The sequence below is a fragment of the Ranitomeya variabilis genome, chromosome 7, assembly GCF_051348905.1.
Source record: "Ranitomeya variabilis isolate aRanVar5 chromosome 7, aRanVar5.hap1, whole genome shotgun sequence".
NCBI classification, from domain to species: Eukaryota; Metazoa; Chordata; class Amphibia; order Anura; family Dendrobatidae; genus Ranitomeya; species Ranitomeya variabilis.
The window spans coordinates 119,054,244-119,067,144 of record NC_135238.1 but is presented as its reverse complement, the minus strand read 5'-3'; the positions used below and the strand labels follow the sequence as shown (position 1 = coordinate 119,067,144).

The 12,901-nt window shown below is 43.1% G+C and overlaps 1 protein-coding gene across 2 annotated transcripts in view; it reads right to left on the bottom strand.

Moving 5' to 3' along the window:
- LOC143786355 (transient receptor potential cation channel subfamily M member 2-like) overlaps positions 1-12,901 on the bottom strand; it is a 1,952,850-nt gene that overhangs the window by 454,733 nt on the left and 1,485,216 nt on the right. The window lies entirely within an intron of this gene.

Here is a 12,901-nt window from a genome sequence, read left to right as displayed (position 1 = left end):
AACGTTGAGCTGTAAAAAGAAAAAAAAACTATTTTTTCCCACCAAAATGTACTCTAGCCCCACAATTTACATTTCCAAAAGGGTAAGGGAAATTACACCATACAATTTGTTGTGCAATTTCTCCTAAGAATGCTGATACCCAATAAGTGGGGAAAAATTATTGTTTGGGCACACAGTAGGACTTGGAAAGGAAAGAGAGCCATTTGATTTTTTGAATTTAAAATTTGCTGAAATAATTACGCAAATTGTCTCTTCAGAGAGGAAGAGGACTAGAACTCTAGTGCCACCTATTGGAAGTAGCAATGCTAACAGTCAATGTTGACCCTTTAACGAGCCTTGTCACATGACTTAGAATAATAGCCAAACCAGAATCTCAATTTGCAGACACTGTGTTTCGGGGTACTGCCCCTCATCAGTGCAAAGTGGAGATCTGGTTTGGCTGATTGAGAAGGGTCTGACCGGAATCCAAGAAGTATCGTTTCTCCTTGCGGAGAGTGACATGATAAGCATGTTGAGGTGAGGAGACTTAAAGCCGCAATGCTCCTTTGGGAAATATGCAAATTGTCTCTTCAGAGAGGCTCATTAAAGGGTAGACATTGACTGCTAGGATTGCTACTTCCAATAGGTGGCACTAGAGTTCTAGTCCTCTTCCTCTCTGAAGAGACAATTTGCATATTTCCCAGAGGAGCATTGCGGCTTTAAGTCTCCTCACCTCAACATGCTTATCATGTCACTCTCCACAAGGAACAACGATACTTCTTGGATCCCGGTCAGACCCCTCTCAATCAGCCAAACCAGATCTCCACTTTGCACTGATGAGGGGCAGTACCCCGAAACACAGTGTCTGCAAATTGAGATTCTGGTTTTGCTATTATCCTAAGTCATGTGACATGGCTCGTTAAAGGGTCAACATTGACTGTTAGGATTGCTACTTCCAATAGGTGGCACTAGAGTTCTAGTCCTTTTCCTCTCTGAAGAGACAATTTGCATATTTCCCAGAGGAGCATTGCAGCTTTAAGTCTCCTCACCTCGACTTGCTTATCATGTCACTCTCCGCAAGGAGAAACAATACTTCTTGGATCCTGGAATAATTACGAATGCCATATCGTGTATGGAGAGCCCATGATGTGCCAAAAAAATGGAAACCGACCCAAGTGACACCATTTTGGAAATTAGATCCCTTTGGGAACTTATCTAGATGTGTTTAGAGCAACTTGAACCTCCAGGTGCTTCTCAGAAGTTTATAACATTGAGCCTTGAAAATAAAAAAAATACATTTTTCCCACAAAAATATTTTTTAGCCCCAACTTTTGCCTTTTTATAAAGTTAAGAAGAGATATTGCACCATACAGTTTGTTGTGAAATTTCTCCTCAGTAAGTTGATACCCCATATGTGGGGGAAAAACTACTGCTTAGTCGCATGGCAGCTCTTAGAATAGAAGGAGTGATGTTTTGGAATGCAGACTGGAATTGTGTGTGGGTCTCATGTCATATTTGGAGAGCCTCTGGTGTGCCTAGACACTAGAAAACTTCCATCCCCATTTATCTAGACATGTGATGGGCACCTTTAACCCCCGGGTGCTTCACAACATTTTTCAAATTTGATCTGTGAAAATGAAAAAAAGAAAAAAAGATTGCAGAAGAAACTGGACCACAAATTTTGTTGAGCAATTTCTCCTGAGAACAAAGATACCCAATATGTGGTTGAAAACTACTTTTGAGACACAGCCCAAAGCGCAGAATGGAAGAAGCACCATTTTGGCATTAATGTTTTGCTGGAATGGTTTGAGGGTCACATTGACAGAGCCCACGAGGTGCCAGGACATCAGAAACCCACCATATATGATTTCATTTTACAAATTAGACTCCCTAATGAATTCATCTAAGGGTGCAGAGATTATCTTGACACCACATGTGTCACAGATTTTTATTCTATTGGGAGATAATGAATTATTACATTACAACTAAAATGTTTTAGCCCTAAGTTTTTCATTTTTTTAAGGGCTTATATAGAAACAATGCACCTTAGTTCGTTGTAGTTTGTTTCTCCTGAGTGTGCCAATACCCTATGTAAACGGGAAATTCTCAGAGCTCAGAGGGAAGGAGCGCAATATTATAGTGAAGATTTTACTGTCCTGGTTTGCGAGTGCCATGATCCAATGGGAGAGCCTCTGAAATGGCAGAACAGCACAATTCCTCATAAGTGTCCGCATTTTACAAAATATATCAATTGATGAACTAATCTAGGATTACAGTGATCATCAAAGGCATGTCACAGAATTTTATACCATTGGGCTGTGAAGAAAAAATTATTAAATTTTTACCACAAAAAAATTGTTTTAGCCATAAATTTAAATTTTTTACAAGGAGAAATGGGTATAAATGGCACCAAAATTTGTCCCACAATTTCTGATGAATGTAGAAATGCCCCATATGTGGCTGTGCAACACTATTTAGCCATACGGCCAGACTCAGGAAGGACACAAAACTGTTTGCCTCCTGAAGCGCAGATTTTTGTAGAATATTTTTTCGGACCCCATATACTACTAAGAACTAGCAGAGCAGAATCCTCCATCAAGTGTCTCCATTTTGGCAATTATACCCCTTTGTAAATTTATCCAGAGATGTAATGACTATTTTGATACCATGGGTGTTTTCCAGAAACAAGCAGCAGTGGATGTTGCTGAGTAAATGGCAAACTGCCATTGTAGAGACCAGTACCTTGTAGTGACCAGTACATTATAGTGACCAGCACATTGTGCCCGCCCAGCTCATGCTTCTGGAGACACACATATGCAAATTAGGCCAGCTCTCATTGCTACAAAAATGCTAAACATGTGGAATCTAAATGTGGATTAAGCACATTGGGTTTCAGAAGGGAGAGGGGCATTTGGATTTCTTTGGTTGGCGAGGAGCAATTTCTCTTTTCCAGAGTCTTCGTGCTATCTATATATCTATAATGTGGAAGCCCCTTATATTTCCATTGACATGTGATGGACCTTAGTGGGGACTTGTCATTTTTGTGGATTCAGTTGAAGCTTTTATTGTGAGCATTTTAAATAATATTTGGGATCACATTTATCCTGGGCTCTTTGTTGAGCACTTACTTTGGGGTTTCCATCTAAATCGCCAACTGACATGATTCAGATGAAACCCCCGAGGGATCCACTCACTATAATGAGGCAGCAGAGTTACTCTGGACACTGTCTGTTTAGCGGTTTCCTTCATTTCAGAAGTGCACAAAACTGTGGTGGACCGCACTTTTATGCAAGCCTAAAAAAACAGATAGTTCCAGATTATAGGCTGCCAAACGGCATCCACAGTGCCTCCATATGCCTCATTATAGGGAATTTTCCACCAGGGCTTCCATCTGAATCACGTATTTCAAAGACGTACATAGAAACCCGGTGTAAGCGCTCAGCGTAGAGAGCGCAGGATAAATGTGAGCCAAGCCCTACTGTGATCTTTGGGAGGCAGAATGAAACAATCAACAGAAGGTGAAGAATTGGTTCTATTTATTTTTTACGCTGTTCCTCATGAGGAATAAGTGATTATGGAACTTTATTCTTTGGCTCAGCGCGATTAGAGCAATGCCAGGTTTATATAGTTTTTTTATGTTTGGTTGCGGTCACACACTAAAGAATGCTTTTTTATTGCAAAAAGTATTGCCACATTGTAAGGGCTATAGTTTTTCCATATTTTGTTCGTTATGTGATGGCTTTTTTCTTGAAGGAGGAGTTGACTTTTTTTGGTAACATTTTCGGTCACATGACATTTTTGGATCGCTTTCTATTCTGATTGTTTTGAGACAGAATGAAAAAAATCATCAATTCAGTAATTCTTTTTTTAATGCCATTCTGCATATGGAAAAATTGATAAGGCAGCTTTATTCTTTGGGCCAGTGTGATTACAGCGATACCACATTTATTTATTTTTTATATTTTGGTGCTTTTACACAGTTTAAAACTATTTTACACAAAAAAAGATATTTTTGCATAGCTTCATTCTGAGAGCTATAATTTTTTTATTTAATCACTTTTAATTAATCGCATTTTATTCCTCTCTTTGTTCAGCAATATGATGAAAAAGCATGGTTATTGACCTGGTTTTTATAATTTTTTTTATTGTGTTCACTGAAGCGGTTAACTAGTAGGAAAGTTTTATGTGGTGTGTCGTTACAGTCGCAGCGATACTAAACGTCTACCTTTTTTGTTTATTTTTTTATAACATAATAATAGAAATGCATCAGTACAATATTATTTTCTGATTTTTTTTTTATATCTTTAACATTTTTTTTTTTACGTTTTTTACTTTATCCCAGTATGGGACTTTTACTTTCAGCAGTCTGATTACAGTTATATTCCATTGCAATGCACAAGCAGTGCAATAGACTGTAGCTATCAGTGCTACACTGACACAAGCCACTGAGACCATGTTCTGCACATGGTCTGAGGTGCTTGCTATAGCCTTGTGACCCAAATGTTGTCATGACGACATCGGGTCACGATGGCAATGATCGGGCCCCCGCTATGATGTTGCCGGTCGGAGTGAAGAAGGAGCTCCCTCCCTCTGTACACCTGCTAAGTGCTGGGAATGCAGCCTCAGTGAGCAGCAGTAACCTCAAGGATGTCACCGCTAGTCACTGAAACTGTGCTCGTAGTTCAGTCACGAGTGGCTCTCAGCCTGGAAGGTCACATCTTGGCACCGTCCAGGTTGAAAACGGTTTATCCCCAGACATGGATTATGATGTGAGACAGAGCGACGGACAGGTGAGGGATACTGTTTTTTTGTTATTATTTTCGTTTAATTACAGGAGACGAGGCATTCAGTGGAATTAGTCGTTAGGTAAGTATAACTGTGTTTGTTATTTTTAAATAAAACAAGGATAAGTGTGTTGTTTTTATTTCAAATGAAAGACTTTAAACTTGCTGTGTCTTTACTTACAATATAACAATAGGATTAGTAATGGTTAAGTGTCTTATAGATGCCTCTCCATTAGTAATCCATGGGCTTGATGCCACCTGAAAATACAAAGGTGACATCAACCCCACAAATATAAACCCCACTTGCCACTGCTGCAGGGTAATTGGGAAGAGCCAGGAAAAGTGCCAAAATTAGTGTATCTAATAGATGCACCTTTTCTGGGTGGCTGCAGGCTGCTAGTTTTAGGCTGGAGTTTACCAGCCCCCAGTGGTCTGCGTTGCTTGGCTGGTTGTCAAAAATGGGCTTGCTAACACTGAGAGCTGAGGGTTGCAGCCCCCAGATATCAGTTTTCCTTGCTGTTTATCAAAAATACAAGGAAACCCATGCCAGTTTTTGTTATAATTTATTTATTTACAGTGCAGGAGCTGGCTGATGAATACTCCCATCAGTCGCTCCAAGTCTCACTGTAATTAGCCGCATCAGGTGTCGGCTGATGGGAGCAGTAGTGACCGGAGTTAAACTTTACATCTCAGATCACAGCTGCGCTGTGATTTGACAGCTTGGGAACCACGGCTGTCTGACTGGTGGTGATGATTTTACCACTGATCAGAAGCTGTTTTAGCCGTGCTGTCAAGCACATGACACCACGACAAACACCAGGTGTTCAGGGGGCCGAACCCAAAAAGTAACATGGACTTCCTGTTGTCCGTGCCCGAACAGCAGGTATTAGGTATGGATGCTGAACTTTACTGTTCGGGATTGCCCAGCTCTAGTACTGAGTACTTCCATAGCCTTGATCATTTTTATCAATGAGTTCTATTTTAACCTCATCCGTTCAGAGGACTTGTTCCCAAAATGCATCAGGCTTGTTGATGTTGTTTCACATACTGTAGAAGGTGAATTTTATGGTGAGGATCCAAGAGAGGTTTTCTTCTGATGACTCTTCCATGAAGGCCATATTTTTGCATTTGTCTCTGAACAGCTGAACTCCAGAGTCTCCTAAATCTTGCCGAGGGTCTTTTGCAATCAAGTGGGGGTTCTGATTTGTCTCTAGCAAATCTACACGCAGCTCTTACTGAAATGTTGTTTGGTCTCATAGACCTTATTGTGACCTCCACTGTTCTTGTTAGGCTACTTTCACACTAGCGTTTTTCTGCAGACGTTGAAAAGAAAAATCTCCCGCAGGATGCGTTTTTTCCCATAGACTTGCATTAGCGACGCATCGAGACGGATTGTCATGCGTTGCATACGTTTTGCGACGGATGCGTCAGAATGTTCCGACACGTCATCTGGAAAAAACGTTGATTGTAACGTTTTTTGTCTGCGCTGGAAAAACGTGTCGCGACGCTTCCTTATTAATGCGTCATTGGCTACAATGGCTGCCTATGAGCGCAGGATGCGTCGGGACACGTTTTTGACAGAATGCAGCACTGCAATCCGTTTTTTTACACTGATCATGCTCAGAAGCAGGATTTTGTTGCCAATTTCACCGGACAACCCCAAATCTATATAAACCAGGCCTGAGCCTTCAACCCCAGATATGCCAGAAAGACAGAAGCCAGAAGACAGCCTGCCAGCATCTGCCCAGCCTGCAAGCCTGTGCCCAGCCTGCCATCATCTGCCAAGCCTGCCAGCATCTGCCAAGCCAGCCAGTGTCCAGAGGCCTGCCAGCTTCAGAACTTAAAGCTGCAGCATTCGAGCCAGTGTGAGTATATATACTGCCATTTTTGGGTGCGGCTGTGTGCATGTGTGTGTGTGCGTGTGCATGTGTTTTTGTCTATATGACGTACTGAATACAGTCAGAGCTAAACCTTATTATTATTATTATTATTATTAAACCTGAACCAGAGCTAAACTTGAATACAGCCAGAGGCCTGACAGCGTACTGCACCAACCAGCGTCCTGCCAGAGTCCAGCTCCAGCATGAGGCCTGCCCTTGTGAAGCCAGTCAGCTTTGAGCTCCAGCCTGATTCCTGCCATTTTTGCATTCGTCTGTGGGTGCATGTGTGTGTGTTTGTGCGTGTCTGTGTGCGTCTTGTGCTTTTGGCCGGCTTTATTTTGTGTGTGTGTGCAGGTGTGTGTTTGCGTACGGCTGTGTGCTTTTGTATGTGTTCGTGCATTTTATGCCTGCACCTGTGTGCTTTCGTGCATGTGTCTGTGTGATTGCGGGTGCATGCATCCGTGCACGTGCTTTTTTTTTTACTGTGATGTATTTACCAAGTTGTGTGATTTGTGCAGCCTGTGGTTTAGTGTGTGAGCGTGTGTCAGCCTGTGTCTTGCGTGTGTGTTCTTTTTTTCTCAACATATATTTTTGGTGTTTTATTGCTGAATAAATTTCCATTTGATGTACTTGTATTTCAAATAAAGAGCATTTTTGCTCCTATTGTGATGTTTAAAAAAAAAAAAATTAATAAAAAGTTTATGAAAAATCTCCGCAGTATCATTTCACTAAGGTAAATTTTTAACTGGTGTATGTAGGCCCTAACCAAAGTTGAAGGCCAAATGCAGTTTAATATCTGATACTATAGGCCGAAAGCCAGAAGGTTAAATCTCAGCTTTATACAGTTGAGGACAAACACCAGGGAGGGGCAGACACTGTTAGTAGGCCCTAACCAAAGTTGAAGGCCAAATGCAGTTTAATATCTGATACTATAGGCCAAAAGCCAGAAGGTTGAAGCTCATCTTTATACAGTTGAGGACAAACACCAGGGAGGGGCAGACACCGTTAGTAGGCCCTAACCACCAATTTTTTAAAAAACAGCACTTAATGAGAGCCAGAAGGTTGAAGCTCAGCTTTATACAGTTGAGGACAAACACCAGGGAGGGGCAGACACCGTTAGTAGGCCCTAACCAAAGTTGAAGGCCAAATGCAGTTTAATATCTGATACTATAGGCCGAAAGCCAGAAGGTTGAAGCTCATCTTTATACAGTTGAGGACAAACACCAGGGAGGGGCAGACACCGTTAGTAGGCCCTAACCACCAATTTTTTTAAAAAACAGCACTTAATGAGATCCAGAAGGTTGAAGCTCAGCTTTATACAGTTGAGGACAAACACCAGGGAGGGGCAGACACCGTTAGTAGGCCCTAACCAAAGTTGAAGGCCAAATGCCATTTAATATCTGATACTATAGGCCGAAAGCCAGAAGGTTGAAGCTCAGCTTTATACAGTTGAGGACAAACACCAGGGAGGGGCAGACACCGTTAGTAGGCCCTAACCACCAATTTTTAAAAAAACAGCACTTAATGAGAGCCAGAAGGTTGAAGCTCAGCTTTATACAGTTGAGGACAAACACCAGGGAGGGGCAGACACCGTTAGTAGGCCCTAACCACCATTTTTAAAAAAAACAGCACTTAGTGAGAGCCAGAAGGTTGAAGCTCAGCTTTATACAGTTGAGGACAAACACCAGGGAGGGGCAGACACCGTTAGTAGGCCCTAACCACCAATTTTTTAAAAAACAGCACTTAATGAGAGCCAGAAGGTTGAAGCTCAGCTTTATACAGTTGAGGACAAACACCAGGGAGGGGCAGACACCGTTAGTAGGCCCTAACCAAGTTGAAGGCCAAATGCAGTTTAATATCTGATACTATAGGCCGAAAGCCAGAAGGTTGAAGCTCAGCTTTATACAGTTGAGGAGAACACCAGGGAGGGGCAGACACCGTTAGTAGGCCCTAACCACCATTTTTAAAAAAAACAGCACTTAATGAGAGCCAGAAGGTTGAAGCTCAGCTTTATACAGTTGAGGAAAAACACCAGGGAGGGGCAGACACCGTTAGTAGGCCCTAACCAAAGTTGAAGGCCAAATGCAGTTTGATATCTGATACTATAGGCCGAAAGCCAGAAGGTTGAATCTCAGCTTTATACAGTTGAGGACAAACACCAGGGAGGGGCAGACACCGTTAGTAGGCCCTAACCACCAATTTTTAAAAAAACAGCACTTAATGAGAGCCAGAAGGTTGAAGCTCAGCTTTATACAGTTGAGGACAAACACCAGGGAGGGGCAGACACCGTTAGTAGGCCCTAACCAAAGTTGAAGGCCAAATACAGTGTAATATCTGATACTATAGGCCAAAAGCCAGAAGGTTGAAGCTCAGCTTTATACAGTTGAGGACAAACACCAGGGAGGGGCAGACACCGTTAGTAGGCCCTAACCACCAATTTTTAAAAAAACAGCACTTAATGAGAGCCAGAAGGTTGAAGCTCAGCTTTATACAGTTGAGGACAAACACCAGGGAGGGGCAGACACCGTTAGTAGGCCCTAACCACCAATTTTTTAAAAAACAGCACTTAATGAGAGCCAGAAGGTTGAAGCTCAGCTTTATACAGTTGAGGACAAACACCAGGGAGGGGCCGACACCGTTAGTAGGCCCTAACCAAAGTTGAAGGTCAAATGCAGTTTAATATCTGATATTATAGGCCGAAAGCCAGAAGGTTGAAGCTCAGCTTTATACAGTTGAGGACAAACACCAGGGAGGGGCAGACACCGTTAGTAGGCCCTAACCACCAATTTTTAAAAAAACAGCACTTAATGAGAGCCAGAAGGTTGAAGCTCAGCTTTATACAGTTGAGGACAAACACCAGAGAGGGGCAGACACCGTTAGTAGGCCCTAACCAAAGTTGAAGGCCAAATGCAGTGTAATATCTGATACTATAGGCCAAAAGCCAGAAGGTTGAAGCTCAGCTTTATACAGTTGAGGACAAACACCAGGGAGGGGCAGACACCGTTAGTAGGCCCTAACCACCAATTTTTAAAAAAACAGCACTTAATGAGAGCCAGAAGGTTGAAGCTCAGCTTTATACAGTTGAGGACAAACACCAGGGAGGGGCAGACACCGTTAGTAGGCCCTAACCACCAATTTTTTAAAAAACAGCACTTAATGAGAGCCAGAAGGTTGAAGCTCAGCTTTATACAGTTGAGGACAAACACCAGGGAGGGGCCGACACCGTTAGTAGGCCCTAACCAAAGTTGAAGGCCAAATGCAGTTTAATATCTGATACTATAGGCCGAAAGCCAGAAGGTTGAAGCTCAGCTATATACAGTTGAGGACAAACACCAGGGAGGGGCAGACACCGTTAGTAGGCCCTAACCACCAATTTTTAAAAAAACAGCACTTAATGAGAGCCAGAAGGTTGAAGCTCAGCTTTATACAGTTGAGGACAAACACCAGGGAGGGGCAGACACCGTTAGTAGGCCCTAACCAAAGTTGAAGGCCAAATGCAGTTTAATATCTGATACTATAGGCCGAAAGCCAGAAGGTTGAAGCTAAGCTTTATACAGTTGAGGAGAACACCAGGGAGGGGCAGACACCGTTAGTAGGCCCTAACCACCATTTTTAAAAAAAACAGCACTTAATGAGAGCCAGAAGGTTGAAGCTCAGCTTTATACAGTTGAGGAAAAACACCAGGGAGGGGCAGACACCGTTAGTAGGCCCTAACCAAAGTTGAAGGCCAAATGCAGTTTGATATCTGATACTATAGGCCGAAAGCCAGAAGGTTGAATCTCAGCTTTATACAGTTGAGGACAAACACCAGGGAGGGGCAGACACCGTTAGTAGGCCCTAACCACCAATTTTTAAAAAAACAGCACTTAATGAGAGCCAGAAGGTTGAAGCTCAGCTTTATACAGTTGAGGACAAACACCAGGGAGGGGCAGACACCGTTAGTAGGCCCTAACCAAAGTTGAAGGCCAAATGCAGTGTAATATCTGATACTATAGGCCAAAAGCCAGAAGGTTGAAGCTCAGCTTTATACAGTTGAGGACAAACACCAGGGAGGGGCAGACACCGTTAGTAGGCCCTAACCACCAATTTTTAAAAAAACAGCACTTAATGAGAGCCAGAAGGTTGAAGCTCAGCTTTATACAGTTGAGGACAAACACCAGGGAGGGGCAGACACCGTTAGTAGGCCCTAACCACCAATTTTTTAAAAAACAGCACTTAATGAGAGCCAGAAGGTTGAAGCTCAGCTTTATACAGTTGAGGACAAACACCAGGGAGGGGCCGACACCGTTAGTAGGCCCTAACCAAAGTTGAAGGCCAAATGCAGTTTAATATCTGATACTATAGGCCGAAAGCCAGAAGGTTGAAGCTCAGCTTTATACAGTTGAGGAGAACACCAGGGAGGGGCAGACACCGTTAGTAGGCCCTAACCACCATTTTTTAAAAAAACAGCACTTAATGAGAGCCAGAAGGTTGAAGCTCAGCTTTATACAGTTGAGGAAAAACACCAGGGAGGGGCAGACACCGTTAGTAGGCCCTAACCAAAGTTGAAGGCCAAATGCAGTTTGATATCTGATACTATAGGCCGAAAGCCAGAAGGTTGAATCTCAGCTTTATACAGTTGAGGACAAACACCAGGGAGGGGCAGACACCGTTAGTAGGCCCTAACCACCAATTTTTAAAAAAACAGCACTTAATGAGAGCCAGAAGGTTGAAGCTCAGCTTTATACAGTTGAGGACAAACACCAGGGAGGGGCAGACACCGTTAGTAGGCCCTAACCAAAGTTGAAGGCCAAATGCAGTGTAATATCTGATACTATAGGCCAAAAGCCAGAAGGTTGAAGCTCAGCTTTATACAGTTGAGGACAAACACCAGGGAGGGGCAGACACCGTTAGTAGGCCCTAACCACCAATTTTTAAAAAAACAGCACTTAATGAGAGCCAGAAGGTTGAAGCTCAGCTTTATACAGTTGAGGACAAACACCAGGGAGGGGCAGACACCGTTAGTAGGCCCTAACCACCAATTTTTTAAAAAACAGCACTTAATGAGAGCCAGAAGGTTGAAGCTCAGCTTTATACAGTTGAGGACAAACACCAGGGAGGGGCAGACACCGTTAGTAGGCCCTAACCAAAGTTGAAGGCCAAATGCAGTTTAATATCTGATACTATAGGCCGAAAGCCAGAAGGTTGAAGCTCAGCTATATACAGTTGAGGACAAACACCAGGGAGGGGCAGACACCGTTAGTAGGCCCTAACCACCAATTTTTAAAAAAACAGCACTTAATGAGAGCCAGAAGGTTGAAGCTCAGCTTTATACAGTTGAGGACAAACACCAGGGAGGGGCAGACACCGTTAGTAGGTCCTAACCAATGTTGAAGGCCAAATGCAGTTTAATATCTGATACTATAGGCCGAAAGCCAGAAGGTTGAAGCTCAGCTTTATACAGTTGAGGACAAACACCAGGGAGGGGCAGACACCGTTAGTAGGCCCTAACCACCAATTTTTAAACAAACAGCACTTAATGAGAGCCAGAAGGTTGAAGCTCAGCTTTATACAGTTGAGGACAAACACCAGGGAGGGGCAGACACCGTTAGTAGGCCCTAACCAAAGTTAAAGGCCAAATGCAGTTTAATATCTGCTACTATAGGCCGAAAGCCAGAAGGTTGAAGCTCAGCTTTATACAGTTGAGGACAAACACCAGGGAGGGGCAGACACCGTTAGTGGGCCCTAACCACCAATTTTTTTAAAAACAGCACTTAATGAGAGCCAGAAGGTTGAAGCTCCGCTTTATACAGTTGAGGACAAACACCAGGGAGGGGCAGACACCGTTAGTAGGCCCTAACCAAAGTTGAAGGCCAAATGCAGTTTAATATCTGATACTATAGGCCGAAAGCCAGAAGGTTGAAGCTCAGCTTCATACAGTTGAGGAGAACACCAGGGAGGGGCAGACACCGTTAGTAGGCCCTAACCACCATTTTTTAAAAAAACAGCACTTAATGAGAGCCAGAAGGTTGAAGCTCAGATTTATACAGTTGAGGAAAAACACCAGGGATGGGCAGAAACCGTTAGTAGGCCCTAACCAAAGTTAAAGGCCAAATGCAGTTTGATATCTGCTACTATAGGCCGAAAGCCAGAAGGTTGAAGCTCAGCTTTATACAGTTGAGGACAAACACCAGGGAGGGGCAGACACCGTTAGTGGGCCCTAACCACCAATTTTTTAAAAAACAGCACTTAATGAGAGCCAGAAGGTTGAAGCTCCGC